This window comes from Rhea americana, unplaced genomic scaffold, assembly GCF_003343005.1.
Source record: "Rhea americana isolate MKP2758 unplaced genomic scaffold, rheAme1 scaffold_10, whole genome shotgun sequence".
Taxonomy (NCBI): Eukaryota; Metazoa; Chordata; class Aves; order Rheiformes; family Rheidae; genus Rhea; species Rhea americana.
Window position 1 is genome coordinate 714,341 of NW_028185039.1, and position 22,949 is coordinate 737,289.

Sequence of the window (22,949 nt, forward strand, 5' to 3'; positions counted from 1 at the left end):
ATGAAAAAATATCACATTACATAGCTGGAAATCTCAGGGGAAACGCTAAACAATGACTTCATCACACTTCTGGAAGTATCTTCTGTAAAGAACACACTTACAAGAAGAACAAGAATAACTCCCATTAAATTCTGCTCAGTTTGAATAATGTGATATCAGTTATAAGCCCTAAAACAAACAGAATGACAAATTTGTTTTCTCCATGTGGTTTGAATTTACATAAAAGAAATTAGAATTAGATTTATATGCTGCTTAGGTCTGATTTTACATTCAGAAATGCTAGCAAATTCAGAGTTAAATTTTTGTGTTTAGTGCTTAATATGATTATGCTTAGGAGTCTTGAAAGTAGGCAAGGTACACTTCTAAGGCACAGCTGTAAAAGTTGAGGGTTGAGCGAGTAGATTGAAATGTATGTTTTGTGGCTTTTATGAGTTTAAGAGCTATTCTGATAGAGCTATAGCATAGCCGTGTTTATATTCAAAAACAGTTAAGCTGATGAGGACAACGCATGTACAGTCAGGAGAAGGGGCTAGCGTAGTTTTCGAATTATGCGATCTTCTGTATTATCCCAATGTAACAGTGGGCTTTCCTATTTAGCTATCAGAGGAAATTCACAATGACCTAGCCACGTTGCCCTGCTGTGTTTTATGGAGTAGAGAGTTAGCGAAGTAACATAAAGGATCAAGACAACAGGTTCTGCGTTTTTGAAATGTAGACGTTTGAAAACATTCTTAGAGCCTCCCAAAGGAAGACTACAGGGGCTATAATGATTCTACTCCAGACAAGTTTGGCTAGAATGTAGAGAGAGATCTTACTTTAAGAAGTCTGTGTCTTCAAACATCAGTCAGCCTGGCTATCCAGCGATGGGTTGCAGGGATTACCCTTTCATGATTCAGATGATGCCCCAGGTGTAAGTGACCTGAGCACTCTGAGAAATGGTTGAAACCCTCCATAAATACTGGGGAGGACTTTAGAAAAAGACTAAATCTTCTGGTGGTACCTAACCTTTATGCTTATTACTGCTATCTTGGTAAGTTTCTCAGTCTGCTAGTTGATCAAGAAAAAAATAAAGCAAAACCTCAAATTGTAAGTACAAAAGAAATGTATTCCACTAAACTGCAACTGAACCTGCAGTAACATTACTACCAAAATGCATTAATTCATCAACTTACCTGTGGTCACACTAGATAGAAGACTTTCAAGGAACTCCAACAGGCTACAGGTACAGTAGGTCTAGCTTCTTTCTTTTTTCTTTTTTCTTTTATTTCTCATTTCTTTCTTTTGAAACTGAACCAAAATCCAACCATATATTAGAAGGTACTGCTTCTGCAGGATATATATTTCAGGTAGAATGTAAAATTGCAATCACTCACCTTGAAATGATATTAGATTTCATGGTATTTTCCATTTTCAAAGTGGTAATCTTGATGTTTTTTAAAAGAACAAGTCACTGTATACTTCATAAGATCCAGTGTGATTTCAGTTGATTATATTTTTCTTCATGTCCTTATCTTCTTGTATTAAGATGTTATAAGATGACCATGCTTTCACCCAGGCAAGGTACTAGTTCAATGGTTAGTGAACTGATCGTTGTCTCCCATATGCTTACCCACAAAGATATAACAGCTTGAGATAGTATTTTCGCAGTCCCTGAAAAGTGTTGCAGAAGTACAGATTATGTGTTTTTATCGAATGCATGAGTTATTTTCAGATGTGGTATAAATACTTTTTCTGAAGTAAGCAGAGACACCTGTTGAATATTTTGTGATGGGATTACATTATTACTGTGAAGGAAAATGTTAAATGTATATGTAGATATCATTTCAAAAATAGTGTATTTCTGAGATACTGTAATTGAGAAATGACAAGTAATAGATGTGATGAGTTCATGATTACAATAGTGAATTTCCTAACTTGATCAATGTGATTATAATGGAATAATCTTTAAAATAATTTTTATTGCAAGTTGATAAAAGAGTTTACAGGAAGAAGGATGAAAGCAAGTGTCATGAGAGCTTGAACAATCACACTTACTGAAAGGGGAAAACTAATCATCTCAGTCATGTTATTGTCATTGTCTACAGTTTGCCCATCATAGTAAAATAAACACATCATAAAATGAGTTAATAAATTTTAAAACATGCATAAAAGGTATTTATAGTGATTACTGGATTGGCTGCCTTAGTTATAATTATTTTTTTTTCTATAGGAGGAGAAAAGTTATTGATTAGTAGTATTCTAAATTAAGATTCAAATCCAGCAGAATCCAGGCCTCAGTAGAGGGCTTTCTGCCATACTGAGACTGTTGCTTGTCTTTCAATGACATTCTAGTTTTGTTAATATTTTGTGCTTGCATACTTGCATATTCAAGAATGTTCCAGATTTACTGATGGCTCAAGTTGAGACATCAAGCTTAAATCCTGTAACTCTGTTTTGCAGAAATAAAAGCTGGACCAGATTGTGTCCACTTAAGGGAGGATTAAAATAGATGATCCCATGTGTCAGCTGGTTTTTAAAAGGTCTGGGATTTTGGCGTTCCATTACATCACAAAATATTTTTCCTCCAGTTACTTTGTGCAGAGGAGCTTCATCAACAGGTTCTCATCTTTAGCAGCTAAAATAATATATTTGTCACCACTGTTCACTTCGGCTGAATCCTTGCATACATCAACTCTTTCTTTTGGCTGACTGTCTATAATTCAGTTGGCATGTAATCAGTGCCTCACTGCTTTTCAAGACTGGTTCTTCTCAGTGCTGTGATTCTTTCCTTTCCTTATGAGCTTTTTTAAGGTGATCAGAAGCAAATAAATTATATSTGTGAATCTCTTTGAGATAAAAAAGAGGTCCAGAATAACACTAAGGAGCTTTTCTTTTCCACAGATCTCTTATGATTCTACATTCAGAAAACTAATTTTGTAGAAATCTAGGCTGAGAACATGGATGATACATTTTACCCTTCTCAGAGCTTTAGCTTAAGGTTATTAGCACAGTTCTGTGCTTTGAAGAGAAGAATGTATCTTAATGATGAAATTTATCTCGATTTCTCTAACAATTATGTATTATTTTAGAAGGTTAATCTCAAAGATTCTCTGTATGTTCCATTTGGGTGATGCCATTGCACCATTTTTAGAAAAAGTTGTGAAAATGTATTTAAATGTGGAATAAGACTCATCTGGTGTGTTTAATTGATTCAGATTCAGCATCTCACTTCTCAGTAGTAAATAAAATATGAAATGCATATTCCTTGAAAAAACCACCCATAACAGAGCTCCACACCAGTGGTAAATTTACGCAGCAGCAGAATGTTACGATAGCTTTGACTGCAGTAGCTGAAGTGAAGGAGTAATACTGGAATAAAGTAGAACATCATCTTTATTAAACAAATTTATTAAGGAATATAGCAAAGTTTAGTGGTTATTCATCATAAAACCCACTGATTTTTCTGAACCACTCTATAATCCATCTGTGTAGTAATTTTGAACGCTTCTACTTAAAACAGATGCCAGCAATATTCTTCAGAGAATATTCAGAGCAGAGTGAATGTGAGACAGATGGACACAGAAAAATCAATAGTTCAGAGAGCTACCTCGGATGTGTGTGTTTCGCATAGGTCAAGTTTGATGAAACCTAAGTTTCATGAGTCAACATTTCTGATGTAAATAATTCACAGTAATGAAAAAAAAACACTAAGTCTGTATGGGATGAATATAAATATAGTTTTAAAATAGTTATTTGAGAGTTATGATCTAAGTCTTGTGGTTGGTTTATATGTAAATATGGTTCTACTGATGTGATTCGATAGGAAAGCAAAAGATGGGAGTTTTTTAATAATAAGTTTGGTAAGGTACGGAAAAATTTAATAAAATTCAGACTGGCAGCTGTAATATAACTTTTTTTTTTCTTTGTTTTTAATGAACATATTGTAAAAATCATTATAAATCTTCAAATTAATACTAAAATCTGATCTCAATCCTGGTATTTTTTTGTACGTCATCATTTTGTGAGTGTTCCAAGATCATTGTAGCTGCAGCTTCCTGTAGGACTTGCTCTGCAGAGTTCTTAGTTACAAGAGGAAAATATAACAGGCTATGTGGTGAGATGTTATGCTATGTTAAGTACTTGGTAATCAGGGCAGCACTCCTGTTACTTCAGCTAACAGTGATGTAAAATGAGACCCAGCCAATTCTGGATCACTACAGAGATACAGAACTTAATTCTGATCTCGGACATTAATTGAAGTGATAGAACCTCACAGGTTTTAGTGGTGTTACTTCTGGTTTACACAGGTAAAATAAAAAACCCATGGAAATTAATATAATTTTTTTTCCTAGAACTATAGTGGATTTCGGATCAGACACTGTCTAAGATTAGAATAAGGGCCAGTATGTTTTTCTGAGAATGTATATCACAGCTTTTCATGACAGTCTTACAAAGGACCTCTTGAAGTCCCATCACAAGAACAAAAAAATAAGCAGATATGGGTGAAACTTCAGTATCCAGTTGTACCTTGTGTTTATTCACTCGCAGTTGAACTAAAGTAAGTATGAAGTTCATAACCTTAAAATCCTATTAAAAAAAAGTCAATAGCTAGAACTAACCAAATTATTGAAGGATGGTGCTTACATCACCTCTTACAGCACATTTTTTTTCTTCTGTGTTTGGAAGAAATTAAATGATGTATTTCTTTATTAGTCAAAATTAGTATTTTATATGAGTTACAGGAAAGAGTGCAAAACACCTGTAAGTTTATAATGCCTGGATAATTCATACCATGGTTTCTGAAATGAATTACTTAAAAACAACCCTTACTGCTCACAGAACTTCTTAACAAATCTTCAACTTCTGTAAAAGTTCAGAAGACTGGAAGGAAGTTCTAATATGCACATATTTTAAGGTTAAACATGATACCACAGATAACCTTAGGCAGCCTAATTCTAAAATCAGTTCTCATGCATTGAAAGGCTGATAAAGACAGAAATATTAGAAACAAATTATGAATCAATGCTGATTGATATGCTCTTACTGAAAACGTGCTGATGCTTTTGATAAGATTGTGAGGTTGACTGGTCTGTGTTGTTTGATTTTAATGTACTTTGGCTTCAGTACTGACATTTGACCATAACGTCTTGTGTGACATTGTGGTTAAAAGAAATGAGAGAAAAGCATGTATTATAAAATCTGTTTGGCCTTTTAGATCAGTATGATAAACTGAAACTTCAGGAAATTATCTGATCAAAATGTGTCTCTAGGAAGAAGTGTGTGTATGAAGGAGCTTTATCAGAAAGCTGAAAATATCAGGATCCTTCTTGAGGAATGGCATTCTGATAGTGGAAGGTTCAATAGTATGTCAGGAAAAGCATGACCTGAAAAAACAGTGGGAAACTGATGCTAGATAGTTTCAGACAACTATAGGAGTAAGGGTTGTCTACAGTGCCTGCATCTGCATGTTAACAATTAGGAAAGTTAAAGTGAGTCAACAGAACATATGGAATTAGTGAACGTAAACTGAAGAATGATAAAACCATTTGTGGATGCTGTCATTCGTAAGTAAAGTGAGCTCCAGTATGCTGGAGTTTAGTATCTAAGGACCTTTAATATCTGAAATGAAATCATCTGTGTTGAATTTAATCTATGTTTACGCTTAGTTTATTGCCATTGTCTTCACTCGTTTTTCTCTCTATCCACTTAGACTAATTCAGTTGAGAATTAGTATTGGGCCATTTTACTTAGAAATGCAATGGTTTCTCAGTCAGTTGAAGACTTTTTGTTACTTATTTAGAAAAGAATCCATAAATAGAAACCTTGTTATTCCTAATTAGATATTTTTCAACATTCAGTGTTTGGCAATAGAAAAGTTGTATTTATACACTAACCCCCCAGAAGGAATACTTTTGTTCACTCTTTAAGCTTTATAAATTAATGAGAACTTTGCCATATATTTTAATGTTGCTTTATCAAACCTTAAAGGAACATTTACTTAACAAGCTAGAGTAAAATCCTAACCCATAGAAGGTTAGCCATTAGCTTCAGGGAGAAGAAAGGACAGTTGTATTGCACAGTGGTTGAGTGTCCTCAGTCTCATCTGAAGCCAGTGATCATCCTTGATCACAATAGCACCTGAGTCATTTTGATACGGAACAAACAAGGAAAGAAAACAAAGATACTAAGAAGTTCCAAAGAATTATCAAGAAAAAAGCAAGATGATTATTTCAGGGACAGGGACAAGACCAGAGAAGAAGGAAATTTACATTTTAATATTWAAAAAAAAAATCAATTAAACAAGTCCAGAAAATATATAGTAGAAAAAGTTAGTTTGAAGTTCCTTATTTAATTCTTATATCTGATAAGAGCAGTATCCTTTGAACAATGCCTATATCTTTCTTCTTTCTTGAATTATCTTCAACCTCTCAAAAGAAGGAGTTTTACACAATGCCTGTGACATCTTAGAAGATAGATTAGTAAAAAATAAGTTGGCCTTGGCTGTTGGCAAAAGTCAAAACTGTATTTTCAGTCATAATTTTTAACAAAATGGCTTTAAGCATTTGGATATCTGGATGGAGTCTGAATCCTGCTAGCTGTGTTTGAAGTCTCAGAGACTTGCAAGAGATGAGGAAAAGCTTTCATAGTTGTGGACTTACTACTTTAGTGATGTACATCTGTCTAAATAATGTTGGGACTAATTCTACCCAAAGTCACACTGATATAAATCTGGACTAAACCCCTGATACTGCAAGGAAATAGCATGCATACTGAACTTTAAACATGGGACAAATCCTATGTATTACAGCAGTAATATTCATCTTGAAGTTAGATGTGTGTGTGTTGCAGGGTTTACTTTAGACACCACTAGTTTAAATGCACTGCACCTAGAGCAGAACTTGGTGCTACAGCTGGAGACATCGCTTTCTATTATTGGTTATCTTGTTCACAAGCCTGCAGGTTTACAGTCACATAGTGTTTTTTATTTCAACAAAAACTCATTAGATTCTAAAAATTGATGAAACATAGGTGATTATAAACCTCTGAAAAGAAGAAATAACAAAACRCTTTAAACTGTTGCCAAATACTGCAGATTTTAAATCACAAACCGATTTAAATTATTCCGTTTTAGCTATTTTTAATGTATTTTTAAATAACATATGAAAATATTTCCCTAGAAAAACATCACAAAGTGTAAAAAAGAACCTTTGTTTTAGTCTTATTCCCATGYTAACAGGTTACGCTTTGCATTGGCTCTCTAATAAACATTTGAGTGGAGAGTAATTCTGAAAAATTGAAATAAAAGCAAAGCTTTTTGGTACATTGCAGTATATTGTCTCATGACACAGCTAAATATAGTTAGTTTACTTGGAGCAAAGAGATTATTAGGGTGAAGATTAATGCACAAATAATTCTTAGTCCTAGAAGCTTACTATGAGACATAAAACTCACAAAATCTGTTACATAGGTGAGTTTACAACTGTACCTAAAGTAGCTGAGATCTTTATATGAGTGTGATAATGCTTAAGGTACTCTTCCAGAGTTGCAGAACAAAAAGGGGAAGGRTCTAGAGACTGTTTTGACACTAACATATGTAAGCATGTATGTTAGCAGAAGAGTGTGGTTCATATGATTGCAAGAGGAATTAGTACCATGATTTCACAATGGTAGGAACAGCATAGAAGCCATTGATAAACAAATGGGAATTGTTTTGTCTTCTATTAACTATGTTGTATAAATGATTATTAGGGAGCCCTCTTGTTTTTTGTTTGTTTGTTTTTATGCACTGTGTATTAGAAATAAATGGTATTGTGAGTTGGTAGATCCAGAATCTTGTCCTAAATAAAAACCTCTGTAATTTCCTACATGGATCTTATACAGTCTTAAGTCTAGTATAATACGTGGTAGTAGTATACCAGAATGTCTCTCTAGGAAGGGAACAGTTTGCCCAGAGAGGCTGTGCAGTCTCCTTCTCTGAAGATCTTCAAAACCCACCTGGACGTGATGCTGTATGACCTGCTCTAGGTGACCCTGCTTGAGCAGGGGTTTGGACTAGATGATCTCCAGAGGTCCCTTCTAGCCTCAACCATTCTGTGATTCTGTGAAGGATGGGGTTATAAACTATTACTAGTACTTCCAAGGTCAAACACAGTTCTTTCTATGAAAGTAAAAGATAGCACTACATTACTCTGTCAAGTTAATACAGTGTGATAGAGCATCTCAGGCAGCACATTCTGAAAGACTGTAAACGTCTAATAGATTTAAGGAAACTGTACCTCAGGGAACATACTTGGAAGAATTCATCAATGGATCAAAACTGTCTTGAAGCCTTACTTATTGGGGACCAACACAGTTTTAAATTAATACATTCTTAAGAAAAGCCTTAAGACAGATTGTATTTCTTGGCTTAGCTTCACAAGGATGGGTCAATAATTTTTAATTGAGAATTTCTAGKTTTTTTTTTTTTAACACTGACATGAACAATTTCAATAATTTTAACTCTGTAATTAAGTTTTGAGGGTTTTTTTCCCAAATGATTTTCAAATTACTTAATGTGCTGTTTATATTCTGTCATTCTTTAGAGATGAAATTGGAAGTATTTGTGAAGTGTCTGAGCAGTGTGCCTCTAATGACAAAGAACTTTAATTATAAAATATGTTTTTGCAAGTTTTGCGTTAATCAGACATAAAATTAGTGAAGTGTAAAGCTTTTACACATGTTCACACACTTACAGAATATCAGCAAGTTTTCACCTGTAGGTGTGTCACAATATATTTAAATACTTCGAATCAATACTATTTTAAAGGCAATAGCAATTAATAACAATTCTGCTTTTCTGTATGCTTTGAGTAATTCCTTCTACAAACAGTCCCAGTAAAATCAGTTATTCTACGTTTACAGTGTGAATAAAGTAAAGAAACTGCCCTTTATTTATTTTTCATATACAATCAAATTTAAGCTCAACTTTGGGATCTCTCATACACTTCATAGAAATTTCAGCTTCTGGGAAACTAGTCCAAACCAGCTGGCCCAAGATTTCATCCTGTGGTCCTTATTCTCCCTTTTACTGCGAAAAACATTTCAGCAGATTCAGTGGAGTATTACCAACGTAAAAATGGTGTGATAGAAAGGCAGTTCATGCTGTGTGGATGCTTTCTAAGAAGTCATGTGACTGAAGAGGAGGGCTGAAGATAAATATGCAGAAGCATGAAATAACTACAGAGTATAAGTTCAGATATTTGATTACTTACATGCTGATAAATTCTACATGAAGTTGTTTTGCTGCTAAAATTTAGCCGTGCTTCACAGCTATATTTTTATTCAAAATTCAGAGGAACTTTCCTAAAAGGATCTTGGACAGACTCTGGACACCCAGATCCATAAGTATGTCCTTCAAAAGCTTCATCTAAGGTGCATAAGGTTTCAATAGTGAGATTTGCAAGGTATTTTAAAGTCACCCTTTTATATATGTCCTGCAGTAGACATGCTTGATCTTATCAGGATCACTAGGTACACATTTCTTTGCTATCTTTTAGGAAAGGAGAATTTTAAAACTCCAAAACCTGCTTCCTACATTTAAACATTTGAATAAAATTCATAGAGCAGAGGTTGGAATTCACATCTCCCTGACTTAGTGCTCAAATTAGTGCTAAATTAGTGCTTAGTGCTAAATTCTGTAACTATGTTACAAAGTCATGCTCTGTCTTGCTCTCTCTCTGACCTAGTTAATTGTTTCTTATAAAATGGTGAAGCTTCAACAGCAAAGAAGATGAATGCAGCTGTCCTGGAAACCCTTGGAACGTGATTAAGCTTTGAACATCTTCAGGCTAACCCCTGTGTAGATGCTTTTCCCATTAGTTTGTTTTAAAAAAAGTGGAAACATCAGAGTCCACCTCTGTTAGCATATTACCTTGAAACAGGAATGGATTTGAAATTAATCTACCAGCTGTCTGCAGTTAACATGCTTTGGTTTGCTTTGTGGAGTAGTCTCGGTTCATGTGAACTGGATTCATTCTGAATGAARTTAAACAAAAGATGTTCTTCAATTGCTACTATTTCATCTATTGAATCAGACAACCACAAGTCTGAAGTAAAACACTTTGAAACAGGTGTAGATGTTGGGTTCTCACCATCAGTTGTTTCATTTTATAGATCTACTATTACATCACACTAGTTGCAAATTTAGACATGGCCTCATTCTCCTAAAAGAAACCGGGAGCATCTGTTCCATTTTTCAGAAGGAACAACATGTAGGCCTTGGAAAAAATGCTGTAGGCTATTACACTGAACCATGATAGGTCTCTTCCTGGAATCTAGAATTGGAGATCTAAACCTTAGAAACGAATGAGATTTAAGGCACATATCTTTACTATTTTTTACATGCTAGCTTTGGTGGTTCTCTTCTCAGCTGTTGTCCATTTTAAATACCTTGCTTGTTTTTTTCCTGTAGATTATGTAAACAGCTAAAGCACCTAGCTTATGGTCATGGATTCTACTGATGTTGGGAAATCAAAGCTTGAGATGAGCACTACAATGGCTATGATTCTTTTATGAGTATACTTTTTAGTTTAGACTTTCTTGTTAGTAAAAATTCCTTTAATAGCTATTCATACAGTAACATTTTGGGTTTTTTTTTCAATACAAACATCTCAGTTAAAAGCCTGTGCTGTATTGACAGTCAGCTATGTTAAACCTATTATGTTCGTGCCATTTAAAATCGTGATGTATGACTTAGGAAAGCTTTATATCAAGGAGTGGATAAATACAATAGGTTAAGTTCTGGAGCAATTGCTATTTACAAAGGACGAACTGTGGTCTACTGATGACATCATTAGAGAATGGTTTTAATTAAACTCTATATTGCCTGTGTCTCACTGTGACCGCCTCTTACCATAATTTGATTTGTATAGGGCACTCATTTGCAGACTGGATATTGCTGCAGAATAAGATTTGCTCATATTTTTGCTGGCCTGTGTTCCACACTGTGATTAAGAACAAGCTTAAAGTTAAGTATATGTTTAGCTACTTTCTGAACTGATGCCTCTTTTATTCCCCTTCATTTAAATTCATACCTCAAATAGAAATATTAAGGATCTGATTCTGTCACTCTTGTTGATGTTGAGTAATGAGTTAATTATTAATTATGTCATAAACTATTCTAATCTCAGAACAAGAAAATTCAAATGCAGGTTATTTAACAGAGTCTGTTCAAACCTAGAATTAAAATGTTTTGGCAGCATCACACAGAAAAGAAAATAAGATTTTACAGTATTTTTTATTATAAAATATAAGCCATGGTTTGCAATTTGTGGAAATGACTAGATTATGTCTTCTGTTTCAAGTACCTGTTGATTTTTAGTGTTGGGAAAAGAGTGATCAACCAAAGTGAATTTGGAGAAAAACAGCATTTTTTTTAATTATTCCCTGCAATTTAACTCTAATTTTGTAGTTCCCAAAACAACATGTGAATGACTGAGAGCTTTGTACCATTGCTGTCCACTGAACTAACAGGATATAGCAGGTTATTGCTCTGTCTTCCTTGTTTCTTTGACAGAGACAAATGCTCTGAGAAGCTAACTTCACATTCTACTTTAAAGAAACAAACTTTACTGTTAGTCACTATCTGTATTTTCCCACTTATAAAATTGATAAAAACAAAATATCTAGTGTTGGGAAATTCTTAGGTATCCTTTATAATTCAGATCTTTTTTCCCCTCTGGATATCCAGAGAAATACAATACAGTTAGGTAATTCTCAATATCATAACAATCAAGAAATAAAAAGATTCTTTTTCAAAATAATGTTTTATTTCCCAGTACCTCATATCGGATTAGACAGAACAACAGTACAATCCAATACATCAGAAAGCCAAGAGACTCTTTAAAATCATTTTAATCTTTTCGGATGCAAATGTATTAAGCACATACAAATACTTTAAGACAAGGAGATAATATTTTTATAGCCTCCAACTTTTTCCTTGCTAAATTAGATGTTTATTTCTCAAAAACTTTTTTTATTCTCTGAATAATAAAGTAGACAGCTGCATGAAGTAAACCTCAAGCTGTGTTCTGAAATCTATTTGAACAGAGTGCTTTAGTCCAACAAATTGAGAGGACTTATAACCCTTCTGGTATGCTGATAGTGCAACTAGCTCGTTCCATCTTGAATTCGTTAAGGTAAAGACAGGAGAGGCATTTAAAGATTGGGGAACATTGTTTTGCTTATCCTACTGGTGGTGAAAATAAGCCTCTAAATATCTGATCACAACCTCCTATTTTAGAGATAAAAAGTGCCTGAACTGCCTTTAAAATAGTGAATAGCTTACTTTCCAAGTAGCCATAATCTTTAATTTGTTTATTGAAGATATTTGCGTAGAATATTTGTGTTATCGTGACAGCCTTATTGCACTGGGATCTTGCCCTAGGCAGCTATTTGGATGCATCATATGACAGAGACTATCAATATAAAATAGTTTTGCTGGAATGGAAGGTCTGTTTATCATACTGTCTGTATTTACCATCTCAAATGCACTATTCAACCGTTTTGTAAAATTGAATAGTATATGCTCCAGTTCTCTCTTGGAATGTTGTGATGTTAGGAAACCATTGTATTTCTGTGCAGAAGGAGATGAATCTRGATGAATCTAGGCAAAGCCTTGCCTAGAGCATTATGGTTTTTCCCTACCCATAGGTTTGATGTATGTTCTTATATACAGATTACTGTTTGGCCAACCTTCTTCACAACTAGTTATCCCTCTGAAACTGTAATTATGCTAATCAGGCTTTTTTTTTTTTTTTTTTTTTTTTTTTTTTTTTTTTTTTTTTTTTNTTTTGTTATCCCTATACAAAACGCTAAATCAGGAAGGAAATAAGTTTGAGGATACTAGCGTCCTTAAAATAAATACACATACACAAACATAAATAAGCACATCTGTACATATATGTTAATTGGGGAAATGTAATGCTTACTCCAAAAACCAGAATTGCAAACCTAGAAAATTACATTAATATCTTTGGACTTAAATTGATCTGCAAGGCCTGGAAACAGATTTAGAGGATTTAGTAATCTGCCAGCAATGCCATACGGTGAAACTGAAGAATTCCAACAAAGAGGAACATACATCTGGTGTTTTACAGCCTAACTTCAGAATGATATGCAAACCAGGGATGCACTTCAGATTGGTATGCAGCAAGGAAACATAGAATTGTCACCCCAGCAACAAAAAAAAAAGAGCAACTTCTGCAATAAGTCTATAATTATAATGAAAAAATGTTTGTAGTGCTAGTTTAGGGAAAACTGAACTTTAAGCATTTTTTTTTCTGTATTTGAATATACATCCTTCTAAGTCAGGGCATGTCTGCACCATGCAATTGGGTGAGAAACAGAGAGCCCCGGCTTTTCAAGAAAGCTGTGGAACCAGAGGGAACAGCAGAGCTGAATTTGTCTTTGTCAGTGCTGCATTGCTCTATGTGATCATTTTAGAYTGGATGGCATCAGCTCAGAAACGCGTGTATGGTTCTCAGTTATATCCTACAAGCATTCCATCACTGCTACAGCAGGACAGTTGAGGCTGTTCTGATGCATTAATGGTGCATTTCCCGATCTTAATATGTTTGTAATATGATTTCTTTTGAATTTGGTGTGTATTGTTATTAATGCTGAGATTGCTGGATTTTGTCATTATTAATTGGAATACATCTCTAAAATTTGGGTCCTTTACCTGCCATTCAGATTTAGCATGTGCTTTCTAAATTCCATGTTAATACATAACTCAAATTTTAATCTGTTTTGATGAGTTTTATGTCAGAAGTTAACAAATGGGTATACTTACAAATTTTCAGAATTCATTTTTTTCAGATGTAGCAAACATTTGGAATCTTTTTTTACAAGTGCAAAATGCAATTCCTTGTTAACTACAAAACCATGGCCTAATTCTCTCTAATTAATAGTTATCCATATGTTTTCTCAGTGCTTTGCAAAACACAATCTTCAGCTATGTGACTGCTATTTTCTCCACGGGCTTCATGCTCCATTCAGTGCAGAGGAGTGGTCATGCTTGCTTTGAGTTTGTCTGCTAGCACAGTGAATTTGTATGCATAAAATCCTATGCAAGCTCTGAGCGTATATGCTGAAACTTAGAAGCAGACAATTCATAGCAGCCAAGAGCTGCAACTTCATTGAAAAGTCCGCTAGCTTTGACTGTAGTGTGCTCAATATGGATTGAATCTTGCAAACATTAGCTACTAAATCAAAGTTTCTAGTTAGCTATGTAAGCTCATTTTTCAAAGATTTATAGCAAACGCATTTGGTCAGATTTTCAGAAGAATAGCAAACACAAATACTCAAATCCCTGAGGCAGCAGGTGCTTGCAATATTTCAGTTCAGTGTTCCAGGGTGTGAGGCTCAATGTGATCTAAACTTGCAGAAAGCTGAATGAACGGGGTATTGTTCAGTACATCCACTGAGTCTTCTCTCATATCTTATGTGAAATTGTGTTATATATTAATTGTTCAGAAATCCTTTATTTTTGGTATTAGATCCTTCAGTTTAACTAAAAAATAACTCAGCCTAGAAAGGACAATGKAAAGAAAATCTGTGAAGGTAGATCTACTCGTAAAGGTTTCTAAATGCAGCCTATTTGAGAAGTTCATTGAAAAGTCTAGGTGACGGAACAGTGACAGTGCACCTGTCTCTTTTAGCTGACATCGGAATAATTAATTTCATGAAAATGACTTCTATTGGAGGTTAATTTATTTTGGCTGACAGACACATACATTAGTATACGTGTCTAATGCTGCAGTCAGCCTGAGCTTTATTTAGAACAGCTTATTTATATCTTTGGGAGATTTCATTGTTAAGAGATGGAAGATGTCTAGGGTCATCCAGTATGAACATACTTTTCTTGGTTCAGACAAAATAAAATATCAAAACAACAGAGTATTGACTGCTTAAATATTTTGGCCTTCTGACAGAAAATTATTTCACTTCTTACACCAGTGAAGTTTAAGTAGTTCCTAGGTATGGTACATTTGGTAAGCAAACACCAAACTCCTCTCATTTCACTAATACTGATAGTGTGTGAGTTTAAAGAGATGGGGACACACTGCATTAACTCAGTATAAAAAGTAGTGTTTGTATGCAGCCCAAGTAACCCTGCTTTGCTGCTCTTTTGGCCATAATTTGGTGTTTAAAAAAAATCTTTTTTGTAGTTGTAAAATTTACTGACACAAAGATGGCCATCTGTAGCAGAAGATGGGAATTCCTTTGGAAGTCTTCAGTAGGAGCCAAGAACAAAATATAATATGTACCTTTTAAATGGCATGCATGTGTTAGAATGGAATGACTCCATACTTTAGAAAGAAGAGCAAATCTGAAACTATTTAGTGCATTTATGTGCTATTCAAGTCTGGAAAGTCCAGCAGTGGAAGATGGCCTACATACTCATTTCAAGTTCTGAGTTCATGATATCAGTACAATATCTTTTTAAAGTGAATTACAGAAATTTCCCAAGAGATAGCTATTCCTTAGGCCTTTTTCTTTCTTTCTTTTTCTTTCTTTCTTTCCTTTTTTATTTTTTTTATTTTTTTTTGGTGCATCTTTGTGTAGATGGGTGGAGCCTAATGTAATTTTTAAGGTTTAGTTTTAACAACTTATGATTGTATTCTCAGCTAATAAAGAAAAAAAAAGGTGGATTCTGTATTGGTGTAATTTAGGCAACATTTGGCTTCCTCAGTGTTTATGAAAAGAAAGTAGACAGTATTTATGGGGAGAGTGGATGTACTTTTAAAAATAGCTAAGTTGCCTCTTGACCTCGTTGTCCAGTTTTCTCATGCACTGAAAGTCTGAAAGTCCCCTGGTGCCTTTGGCATCCTTCTTGGATTAGGAAGTCTTCTTTTATATAATTAGACTTGGGCATCTTGTGGAAAGGAAAATGGAGAGTCTTCCTACCCTGATACATGAATGATATATGCTAGTTCATCCATTTTCATTACACGTTTCTGTGGCTAGGGCCAACTATTGGATGGAATTTACATCTATCAATTTTTGTGATGTCCACCTGTTAAATTGGTGTCATTGGTACAAAGTCAAATATTTATATACCAGCTAGAGTGAATGATGTTTCTGTTGCTCATTCTGCATCCTACAAAAAGACATTTTGGGCAAAAAGATAAAATGAAAATAGAAAAGGCAAGACAAGAAGCATTATTAAAAAGTATTGCAATCATAAAAGATTTTAAAATAGYCTTTTCCATGTATCTAAAGAGAGTAACAGAAGGATTCTATTGCTAATAGACACAGAGAGATCACAAGTTCAGGATAGCTTCGTGAATCGAGGAAATCAATGGCCTTAGGCCATTCCAGTTAGAACCTCAGAATTTAAACTGAGGCCAACTCACATTTATTGTCTTGAAGGAACATAGCAAGAGAAATACTTGCTCAATTATCTTGGAGCTGGATTATTAAGGCTATATTGAGATGTGTTGTTGTGTTTGCCAGGACAAAAGTCTGTAACCTCTGCTCATAAAAACCACAGAAGAATCCATCAAAAGGTGGGCTAATAGCCCCTTGAAAACAGCTGGCATTAGATTAGTGTGTCAGTTGTGAATTTTTACTTCTTTCTGCATTGTCCTGAAAGAAAGAAAAAAAAATTCTTCACACAAAACCAAAAATGTGGAAATGAAGCAGAGAGAGGAGCTATTGTGTTAGACATAAAGCTGAAGGACCTTCACTATTTGTGGCTGAAGTTGTGAAACGTGCTGGAAATAGGACTTCCATTTTCAAATCTTCAAAATGAGATTAATTTCAATAAATATAAAACTTTTATCTCCTAACTTTTTAACAGTTATGTATATGTGCAAACTGAATAATTTCTGAAAAATGTAAGAATTACAGTAGAAATAATATTTACAGATAATAATACTATTTTCCAGATTCATTATTGTATTTTGGTGTTTGTAGTCATTCACACCTATGATAGTTGTAAAATCTTATGAAATCCTAGTAATAGCATTTTACAGTCATTTTGCATCTCTGTGTCAGGTAGTGAGAATGAGGTCCAAGCTATATAGAATTAGATTTATTTTAATTTAGGTACAAATTTATTCTACTTATGTGGAATAGCCTGAGTTATTTAAATGCAGAATGTGTATCCTGACAGTCTTCAGATATATGACTCAATATTAAACTCTTGAACAGATATCTGCAAAAATTAAGCACTGATTACAATTCAGTAGGTCAAATGAATGGAACTGAGTCTAAAGTTTAGCTAATACTTTCCTCTTCACATATATCTCTTCAAGGATGAGGTTGCAGTTCTCATTGCTTCTGCCACAGTGCTAGCCATATGGAGTTAACTTGACTGTTTTTAGTTGTACTCCGGTTTCTGAATTACAGTCTCCTTGAAGAGTTTTCATCCTTGCATTCTCCTTGATAAGTAATCTGAAATAAGAATCAGTTCATAGGAAAGCAAACTTTGTTTAAGCACCAGTGACTGCAATTCTTGGTATGTTCTCCCTTTCTATAGACTTTGCAGATTCTGTCTTTAAGTGTCCAAGGTCACTCAGAAAGGGAGGGAAAGAGAGAGAGACAATACTAATTCTGTTGCTATTGAAGTATTACGTGGGAAATGACCTGGAAAAAAATTCCCTGAAGAGCAGTAGGGTGTCAGTGCTAACTCCCAAATAAAGAAAACAGTGAAACTATTGAACCATGCCAAGAGCCATTTTTTTCATCTCCTCAAACTGTTAAAAGACTCAGTAGTGTTGTTGACATAGCAAGAACTTACAAAATTTCTCACCAGAGGTTACCCATCAGAAGAATGAACATTATGGAAGTTGTTTGGGAAATCTGATGTCTGTCAAAAATCTTCCACTGCTTGTCACATAATGTATAGAAACTGTAAAGTATGTCAGTCTCATTTTAAAAGATTATCTTAAAATCCCTGTCCTCCATAATAGTCCTATAGTGTCTGTAAGCAATACCATGGAATGGTGTAGATCAGCTTTCAGTTATCCAGAATAATGATTATCTTGGAGGGAAAATGCAAAAAACGTAACATGTAACTTACATTATGTTTATAGACAGTAATGGGGAAAAGACAGGTTAGTGATAACAGGTTGCCAGTGAAGGACAGAGATACTTGTCCAAAGTCAGTACAGCACAGCCTTATTCAGACATTTCCAGAGCTGGACTGCTTCATGTAAAGCCGATACAGCTGTCTCTGCACCTCCTAAGGGTAAATTATGCTTGTGTTCCTGGATACATGAGAGTTGATCACACTGACACTGTATCAGTYCAAAGAATGGTATGGGAAGCATCTCCAGGTGACACTTACAAACAGGGCATGTTTACACGGCACAGGAAGTCAGATGCGTGTTAATTTTGAGTGAGCTGAAGCATCACCACAATATAATGTGGCATTATACAGAAATACTAGGTTTGGTCCTGAAAGTAATAGAGCTTTAACAGCATGTCTCTGAACCATAGCTAATTCATAGGATCCTTTCCAAGGACTAGTTTATCCACATGCAAACACCATGTTGATTTGGCTACCTAGTTGATTTAGTTTATTGAAACTAGCTTGGGGGTATCTACCCTGTGTTCCATTACAACATGTTGGTGGATTCATAGGCACTCAGGTTATTTTTCTTAGTATGCAAATACAAAAACATGGAAAGAAAATGATATCTTGTTAGTCTAGTGTTATTAGAGATCTTTGGAGGCACTGCTTCGAAAGACTGAGTCGGAGACAGGTTTGCTGTATAAGAACAAGGCGCTGGTGTTGGCTATGGTTTCAGGAACTGGTGCATAGTGACTTACCATTTTCTTTCATGATTAGTAAAAATGTATGTAAGAAAACTTATAGTTAAACATTACATCTCCAATCTTTATGCTTTTGATAAGGCAACCCTTAAGGCTACAACATCTATTGCTATCTGGCAGAAGGCCACTGTTACTGTCACAGAAGATGCGGCAGTGAAATGTGTGATAACAGTTTTAACCTAAACTTTGGGCTTGAGGAGAAAGGGGACTATTGCTAGTGAACTTTTTCCCACCATCCTTATGACTGTGAGTAATTTACAATTCTGGCTCTCTACTCCACAAAATACGGTGATGTATCTACCTAGCAAGAGCAAAAATATTTGTGTGTGTATACTGGAAATGTAACTTTGCAAAGAAGCTGCAGTTATATATGCAACATAGCTGTCCCACTTGCTAAACTTAGATTGATTGAAGACTTCTTACAGAAAAAAATTCAGAGATGTAGATACCAGATTTATTTATTTTTCTTCTTTTCCCTCTTGTTGTCATTTGTCTTTAATTTTCACTATTTTTTTCTTTTCCTTGTTGACCTAATTCTTTTCCATTGCTTTCCTTTAGTCCTTCCCTGAGCTCTCAGGCTTACAGTTTTCCAACTATAATTTTAAGTTGATTATGAAAATGAAAACACTGCTTGATGGGAAAGGTATTGGCCTACCTTGCAAGACTCACTAGAATTCAGACACCTTTTTCTTCCAGTGCAAAGTACAAGATCTTGCACATGCAATAAGAGAAAGGTGACCTTTGATCTGCAATGTATTTTGTCTGGTTTCTGTTATGTCTCAGCCTTTAAATATAAGGTAGGTCTACCTGCTTTTTCTCCTTTCAGGAAACATGTCTCATCCTGGTGAACTGTGTCAGAAATTCTGACCAGAAAGAATATATTCCCTTTGGGTTAATGCTTATATGGATGCTGCCTTACAGCCGTTGTACATTTAGAATAATAAGTGTTTTTTGGCAGAATGCCATTCCTCATTTCAAAAGAAGGTGCAATGCTGACATCCTAAAGGCTGGAGCAATTTATAAATGGCAGCAGAGCCCTATGATTAAATTACAGGCTTATTATTTAGCCATGAAACTCTGTATTGTTATTTGCCATGTGTATAAAGAGATTATCAGCAGGGACTATAATTTATAATTTACTTTGCAGGTGGAAAAGTTTATAGTTTGAGAAACTGTGTGAAATCATGTTTGTGCCATTGTGTGTGATGGAGGGGAGGAGAGAGAAAGACAGACATCAATAAAATGTTTAGTTTAATGGAAAAATTCATGCACTATATGAATATAAGGTAGAATGATCTTCCTTTCTTTTGTGTTTGCACAGTGCACTGTTATCTGTGTAATTCTGGAGCCATCGTAGCATTATGCACTTTTGCAGAGTACTCTTTCATCTGTAGTAAGGCAGTTTCATGCTTGAAAAGATGCCAAAAGGCTCTCTATAAATTTTTCACTCAGCATTATTAAAATATGCATGTAGCTCAAAAATGTACAGTACACTAAAGAACATCTAATAATTGCTATATAAAAAGTTTTGTGTGGGAACACGATGATTACATTTTAGGTAGCAAAGATGTGAAAATGAATTAAAGTGTATTGCAMCCAATTGTCGTGTTTAATAAAAACAAGTCAGATTGAAAATTCAATTAAATTATTAACACCATTGTTGCTGTTGCACATTCATTTAAAAACAAAGTTACTGAATTACTATTTGATCTCAATTGATTTTGACTTTCACAATGAATATTGCCAAATCTCTGCTTGTCATTCTTTAAGAAGATAAGAATTGATCAAACTGGTAGTTCATTTAGTCCATGTCCTCTCTGACATTTGGCAGTATAAAACATTTCCATGATGGGTGTAAAAACACCCATGAGGTGTTTGTATTAACAGCTGTAACATTGGCTTAAGGTCTGAAGCATGAAATCTTGTATCCTTTTTAACAAGTTTATCCTATCTAATACAATTATGGATGTTTCTGAGTAACTGTCTGATCTTTTCTTTGAATCTACTTTATCTTTGGCCTCTGATGTATTGTAACAGTGAGTTCAATTTGCATGAATTGACATGCAGTGTCACAAATGAGTAAATGGTTCACAACACTTGATTATGGAAGTGTATTTTTAAAAGAATTAAGCGGTTTTGTGCAGTTTACATACATGCTTACCAAGATGCAATGCACTTGCAAAGGCAGCGTGTGTGAGCCAATTAGATAAGCATTTAACGTACTCCTGTGAGCCGTACACACCGACGTGGGGAGGAATCAACAAGGAGTTTGTGAGAGGCTCAGGGATTGCCGTTTAAGATAAGAAGCTTCCACAAAGTTTTAGTGGGCTATTCCACAGCTATGATTCTGTGAAATTATTAAAACATACATATGCCTTGTGGCATCCACAATTTAAAAATAAGGCAGGAGATTCAGTGATACACTGAAAGGACAAAGGCCATGCTGTTGTTTCCAACAGTAAATCATGCATGAGGATTAATTAGTGTTTTTGCAATGCTTTGAAAATGTGAAACTTCATATAAGTCACAGTATTAAGCCACAAATTTTAGTTTTCTGAGATCTGTACTTCAATTTTTACTTTAGTAGTATTCTTTTCTTTATATGGTGATTTTCCATTATATAGGACAGCTTTTAATCTCCTTTGTAAGAATAAATAGCCAGTTTTCTGTACAAGTCAGTCCCACTGAAAAGGAATAATAATGCAGCTCTTAGTAATAGAAATAACCCTACTCTACATTTTCTGTATGTTACTGAGATTCTTTTCTTCCTCCCTGGCCTGGGTTTTGATTTCCTATATATGATTTGATAGTGATAGTCAGCCTGAGATAACTGCCTATTTGTTTTAGGAATTGTGACATTATGTTGTTTGCTGTAAGACTATGACATGCTTTTGATATGGTACAGCTTGACATGACATACATTACAACCTAGTGCTAACAAAGAAAAAMAAAACAAAMAAAAAARAACTCCTAAAACAGTATATGAATATTAGATGGGATATTATGGTGAATTAGGCTGCAAATATGCTATATACCATTTGTTCTTTTTTAATGGGCATTGTCTTTTTGATAAAGTTTGTTGTGAAGAAAGTCAGCATCAGTCTTCCTTACTTAGGAAGATCATGTTTTGAGCTCATTGTTGTCCCAGATCTCCTGTGGTCTTATAAAACTGCAACAGATGGTTCCCTGTGTTTGCACAGCTGCCAGAACCATTGGTGATAATAATAATACTTTTCACTTTTTTAATACTTTCCATATGACAACCTCATAGAGGTGCATAGGTTGCTCTGTGTATTTTGTGCTGTCTTGGTACACATCCCTTGGGGACATAGTTTACTAAAGGCTCCCCAAAGTTTTTCTCCATTGTCCCCATCCCTAGGCATTTAGTCTGCCCTTGGCTGCAATTCTGTTTGGTATTTATGACCTGTTGCAGYGTAAGTGCTTTTTGTTTGTATACAGTCTTCTCACTGATTTTTTACTAAGTGTTTTGATCATACCCTATTCAGAGATCTTAGGATATATTAGATGCTAGTGAAATGATTAGAGGGATTGACAGTAGCAAAAAGGAGTTATAATTAAAATTATCCAGTTACATATGTTGCTGTAATACATGTATTATGTAGATCTATTTTATGATTTCCCTCTATAGAGCAGAAAACAACATATTGGTAGATCCTTATAGGTCTTATTTTTAATGTTATGTGGGAGAAGAGCTTTATTCAAAAATTTATGTGAACTCTTGCTTTCCATGTTATGTATATCATGTATGAATGTATATTTATAGAAACATACATATATGTGTATACAGATGCGTGTCTATAAATACAGCCTATAAATGGCATATACTTATATATGCGTATATGAAGTGTGTTTATTGTATATGTGTTTGTACTTAACACATCCTGTATATAGATGTGTAAGTRCCTGAAATCAGATGACCTCTCTGTCCTATTTTCCTTTCCATTAGAGAAGAGAGAACTCTGTCCAACCCACCCAACTCTGTCCAGTTATCAGTAAGCAGTGCCCAGTCCAAAATGAGACAGAAGAGATGCAGATAGAACAAACCATAGCATGTCTGAGACCTGTTGCTGAATGATCACCTGCCTTCATCAGGAAAATGAGGAGAATTTGGCATCAGATGCCAAATC